The following is a 6023-nucleotide window of genomic DNA, read 5'->3' as shown; positions in this document are numbered from 1 at the left end:
CATTTGTAAGTTTAGTACCTAAGTGCATAAAGAAGAAACAGAGTGTTTTTCACCTCGCTTGATTTAGCACAATTGTCCAGAGGACCAGATTTAGTGTGAGAATTGTTATCTAAAACCCTAAAAGTGTTTTGGGAGGAGGTGAAATTCCACAAAGATAATGAGCTGATGTGAATAAAGGAAGGAGTTTTGCAGAGGAGCAGTAGAGCGACTGAGGGTGTTCCAGAGTGAACTGCTGCTCGCTCTCCCTTGCAAGGTCACCCGTGTGTGTCTGTGTCTTTTGTTGATTCACACAGGGTTTTGCTGGGTTGCTCTGTTTCAACCCTAACACCTACAGACAGAGCACAGCCAACTTCCAGAACAGGACCTGGTAGTCATCACCTTAGCAGGCATCCAAACAAGAGTGTCCAAAATGAAGAGGTGGACAGCACCAGGGCCTGATAAGACTGTCTTAAGAAGCTGACTGCACTCCATGAACGCCTGGCAGCACAGATGAACCAGCTGCTAACGTCAGGGAACCACCCTGAGTGGATAACCCAGGGCCGGACAGTCCTCATAATGAAGGACCCCCAGAAGGGCACAATACCATCCAACTACCGGCCCATAACCTGCCTCAGCACCACATGGAAGCACCTATCAGGCATCATAGTGGCTAAGATCAGCAGGCACATGGATCAATACATGAGAAGAGCACAGAAAGGCACAAGGAACAACACCAGAGGTGTCAAGCACCAACTACTGGTCGACAGGGCAATCGCCCAGGACTGCAGGATGCGGGACATCAACCTGTGCACTGCCTGGACTGATTACAAGAAAGCCTATGACTCAATGCTGCACACATGGATACTGGAGTGCCTAAAGCTGTATAACATCAACAGGACACTAAGAGAGTTAATCCTGAACTCCGTGAAGCTGTGGAACATGACTCTGGAGGCCAACTCAAAGCCAATTGCGCGGGTGAGCATCAGATGTGGCGTATATCAAGGAGATGCTCTGTCCCCCCTGCTGTTCTGCATAGGCCTAAACCCCCTCAGCCAGATCATCACCAAGAGTGGTTATGGGTACCAGTTCTGAAGTGGAACAACCGTCAGCCACCTCCTCTACATAAATGACATCAAGCAGTATGTCAAGAACGAGTGTGACATTGACCCTCTGATTCACCTCACTGGGATCTACAGCAAAGACATCGGGATGTCATTCGGGCTAGACAAATGTGGGCGGATGGTATCTAGAAGAGGAAAGGTGATCACAACTGATGGGGTTGAACTACCTGAAGGGAACATCACAGATGTGCAGGACAGTTACAAATACCTGGGGATCCGGCAGGCAAATGGTAACCATGAGGAGGCAGCTAGGAGGTCAGCCACAGTCAAATACCTACAGAGGTTAAGACCTGAAAGGACAGGTCCTGAAAAGTCATCTGAATGGTAAGCACAAGATCCAGGCCATAAACACCTATGCCCTGCCAGTAATCAGATACCCTGCTTGAGGAAGCTGGGGCCTCATTTGTGTTGCACCCAGAGCTCCTGGACTGGTTGTAACACTGATGAACAGCAGATACAGGAAGACAAAAGACGTATTGAAGACTGCTAGGCTCCGATTATTTCTAGAGATGTCGCCTTACCCAGTTACACATGATGCAACTGTGGAGCTAACAGGTTGCATTCTACACCATCGTGACGGAAACCATTACTCACAGAAATAAGAAGGTGGGGTCATTGCATTTATATTGTTGAGAAAGGGCCAATAAGATGAAAACTGTAGAACAGGGACCCTTGCAGAATTGTAGAAAATTGTAGAACAGAGACCCTTGGTCAGTCCTCAGAGGACAGACTGGGTTTGTCCTCAGAGGACACAATCCAGCCAAGATTTCTGTCCCACCAGCTAGAAAACATTTTCACTTAGGATCCAATTTCATTGGTAAAAACATTTTCTTACCTGGTAGATATGTATGCTGCCAGAGTAAACTGCCATTTTTCCTTTGCTTTTTTGTTGAAATTGTTGACTTGGTGAGGGAAAAAAAATAATATTTGTTTACTTGCACTTCAATCTCTTTCTTTTTCAGACATAATAAAAAAAATATATATCAGATATTCAAGTGAGTGAGAACGTGGGGTTTTGAAGTACCCATCTCTCCCACATCCTCTGGATGTACCCTCTATCGCTGGGGTTACTCCCGCAGTGACACTCCATCAGTACCATGTTCTCTGCCCTGCTCCATGAATGCCTTGTCCCAGTAGGCAATTTGACATCAGGTAGCCCCGGTTCCCTGACGCGGACCTCGTTGACCCAGGCGACGTCCGACTTAATTAGTTAATGTTCCGCTCATACCGAGGTGTAGGCATATATGTGTAAGGAGCCTTGCCTAAGGCTCGCCTGGATTTGAACCGACAACCTTCCGCACCAAAGTCAGTGGCATAAACCATTGGCCTATCCAGATGCAGGCCAAAACTGTGGGACTTAGTGACATAGTGGTGGTGGATAAACACTGGAAGACAGTGGTGGTGATAGATGTAGAAGAAGGAACACGAGAAGCTGGAGAAGTACCAAGGGCTGAAGGAGGAGATGGAGAGAATGTGGGTCATGAAGGCAACAGTGGTCCCAGTGGTGATTGGGACACTAGGGGCAGTAACACCCAATCTGAGTAGTTGGCTCCAACAGATACCAGGAACCACACCAGAGATCTCTGTCCAGAAGAGCGCAGTCCTAGGAACGGCTAAGATCCTGCACAGAACCCTCAGACTCCCAGGCCTCTGGTAGAGGATCCGAGTCTGAGCCAGGCACCACCCAGAGGGCAAGGATGAGATTTATATATATATATAAATATCTATCTATCTATCTATCTATCTATCTATATGAGAGATCAATATTTAATTGGATGTCCTATGGATGTCCTATTTTTTTATTTTAAGACAACTGTAACTGAATATCAGAAAACACCATCTTAATGCCACACACTTATCCTGCTTCAGTAGTTAATAACAATGGGCCAGATTCACCAATATGTTCTTAAGGATCTTCTTAGATTCTTTCTTAAGTTGTTCTTAAGAAGTTTCTTAAGAAAACCCTACGTCGGATTCATCAGCGCGTTCGTAAGCCCCAGAATTGTTCGCAGCTGTGTTCTTAGATTGATGAATGCCATCTGTTCGTAAATTGAAAGCGCGTGCCAGGTGAGTCTAATTAACATATGATTAGCATAAGTCACCGCCCACGAATGCCCATAAAAGGAACTGCAGCAGGACCCTGTAGACAGAGCAAAAAGCAGCAAAATGCTGAAAGCGAAAAAGAAGTCGGATGGAGCGCAGCAAGTGAGGAGGAAAAAAAAACTTTAGTAGTTCAGAGGTGGAGGTACTGCTGCAGGAAATCACCCAGAGGAAATCGGTTCTATTCAGTAGTGTTAGTGCTGGTTATACTGGCACTAATAAAAAGGAAATATGGGAGGCAATCACAAGTGCAGTGGACGCAGTGTCGGGAGAAGGACGCTCATTAGCGGAGGTGGAAAAAAAAAAAATGGTTTGACCTTAAATCTAAAACCAAAAAAAACATAGCTAAATTCCGACGGGAGACGCAACGGACTGGAGGAACAGCAGACATCAAAAGCCTGTCCGAGTTGGACCAGCGCCTCGGGGCCATCATCGGAGAGACGGCACTCTCAGGTAGGCTATATGGGGCAAATCTTATACTGTAATTGTAATGATATTTTAATTGTTTAATTTCCCCACCTCTTTAGGTGTACCATCGGCTGAGTGTTTGGATACAGACCTGGGCCACGAGGCAACACTGTCACCCCCTCCCTGTGCGTCATCTGCACCAGAGGAATCGGAAGGTTATTTATTTTCTGGAATAATAGCTTTATTTAAAAGTTGTAGTACCGGAGGAGTTTACCATGGTGTGTGTGGTATCGGAATACGTATTGGACTGAGGGTCGCAGCCATGGCTTGACTTATTAGCCTATTTATTCAAGTCCCACAGAGCCAACCTGTGGAAGGACAGACGGACCCCTCCTGCAGCAACACGCGTCCTCGGTCCCTTGCCTCTCCACGCTTGATTTCTGACGCTGTGTTGAACAATCAAGAAAGGATGGCTAGCACGCTTGATAAAATAGCCTCCACCCTGATGACTATAGCCAACACACTTAAAGAAATCAACGAATGTAAAGAAATAAACGCAAAAGCTGTGCTCTGAAACCGGTCTCTTTTTTTTCTTTTTCAAGTGAATCAAGACTGTTAGACAGAAATTGTGACAATAATGCATTTTATTCACAAACGGGCAATTAATTGCGCTCGAACGTGAACCGCGTGCCCGCAGTCTGGCCCCATCATTGGGTCAGGACGCACATCCTCACGGGGTTGTGGCTGAGGGGGGAAGAGGGACACAACGCTTCATAGCGATGTTGTGCAGGACACAGCAGGCCATGATTATCCTACAGACCTGTAATGGTGAGGGAGAGTCATAAGTTAGATGAATAAACGTAATCTAAGAAGGTTTTATAACAAAAACAAATAATTACCCTCTCCGGTTTGTACGGCAATTTGCCACCTGCTGTGTCCAAACACATCCAGCGCCCCTTTAAAATGCCAATGGTGCGTTCAATTGTGCAGCGACTGCGCGCATGCATCTGATTGTATAACATTTCCTGTGGCGTCTGAGGGTTGGTCAGTGGCGTCAACAACCAGGGAGCCAGGGCATATCCTCGATCCCCTGATAAAATCAAATAAAGACAGTTGAGAGAAATTATAAAAGATACTTACCAATGAGCCATGCGTCACCAGCTGCTCCTTGTTCTAGGTGTGTTCCCACGGAGCTGTTTTGAAAAATAAAGGGAACCTTGAGACCACGTTTAGTAGGTGGTTGTTGGCGTCGCAGATGAGTTGGACGTTTATGGAATGGTACTGCTTGCGGTTGAGGTATGGGAAGGGGTCTGGAGAGGGTGCCTTGATGCTTACATGGGTGCAGTTTATTGCACCAATGGTGTTCGGGAGGCCAGCGATGTTATGGAATCCTCTTTTGACTGTGACCTGATATTGTGGTGTATACGGAAACTTAATATATTGTGTGGCCAGTTGATTTATTCCATCCAAAACACGAGGGAGAGCGCGGCTAATTGATGGCTGTGATATGCCCACCCTGTCTCCCAGCACTCGTTGAAATGTCCCTGTAGCCAAAAAGCCGAGGACCGACAGTACCTGCACATGCGGGGGGGCAGGGTTGGACCGAAGTGTGTGGCTCCGAAGTGCTGGCTCCAACTGGTTGCAGAGATCAATCAGGACCGGTCGTGTGAGCCTGAAGCGTCTTAAGAGGAATTCATCACTCTCTGCAAAAAGATCGATATGATCGCGAAACATCCGTTCTCTCCTTAGGGCCCGATCAGCAATATCTTGCAGCAGCAATAATATGCCATTTGAGGTCTTGAGAATGCACATATAAATAGGGTGGGGGGGGGGGGGGGTTACTTGATGGCATAGTTTTACAATTTGGTTGATTAATGTTAAGTCATTGGCACATTTACGTAATTTTAAAATTCTCCGTAAATCACCAAAAATAGGAAATAAATATGACAGAATTATCATTGTAATATTGAATTTTATTGAACTGCACAAGAGAAAAAAACACAACCATGCCAACATGTCGGCACTGAAATGTGCGTAAGAGTACTACTAAGTGTTCGTAGGATTTGTTCTTACCTACGCATAAATCCAAGATAAGAAGAAATTGGTGAATGCCACAATCTTCTTAAAATGTTCGTAAGTGGGACTTGAGAACAAATTTGTTCGTAAGAACGTTTCGTGAATCTGGCCCAATGATTTTATACACAGGAATAGACAGCAGGGACTTCTAGCCGGTGTTGAGTTGAGGCATCTCACTTGAGAGCTTGGATTTAACAGGAGGATAGCAAATCTGACAGGGTGTCAATACAAGGCAATTTACAGGACCCCAAGAAGAATCGACCTCCTCAATAAAAGGCAATTTCTCTGCTCTACTGGTCACCGTGAGGTGTAGAAGTCCACATCAGAATCCATTTAAGA

The 6023-nt window shown here is 45.8% G+C and overlaps 1 long non-coding RNA gene across 1 annotated transcript; it reads left to right on the top strand.

The window, feature by feature from the left end:
- Nucleotides 1-2962: 2962 nt before the first annotated feature.
- LOC130530427 (uncharacterized) lies at nt 2963-4178 on the top strand. The gene is made up of 3 exons (XR_008951833.1): nt 2963-3653; nt 3728-3823; nt 3962-4178. It is a non-coding gene; the product is annotated as an uncharacterized LOC130530427 (long non-coding RNA).
- The last annotated feature ends 1845 nt before the right edge of the window (nt 4179-6023 follow it).

The sequence above is a fragment of the Takifugu flavidus genome, chromosome 8 (genome assembly GCF_003711565.1).
Source record: "Takifugu flavidus isolate HTHZ2018 chromosome 8, ASM371156v2, whole genome shotgun sequence".
NCBI lineage: Eukaryota > Metazoa > Chordata > Actinopteri > Tetraodontiformes > Tetraodontidae > Takifugu > Takifugu flavidus.
This window is presented reverse-complemented; position numbering and strand designations above follow the sequence as displayed.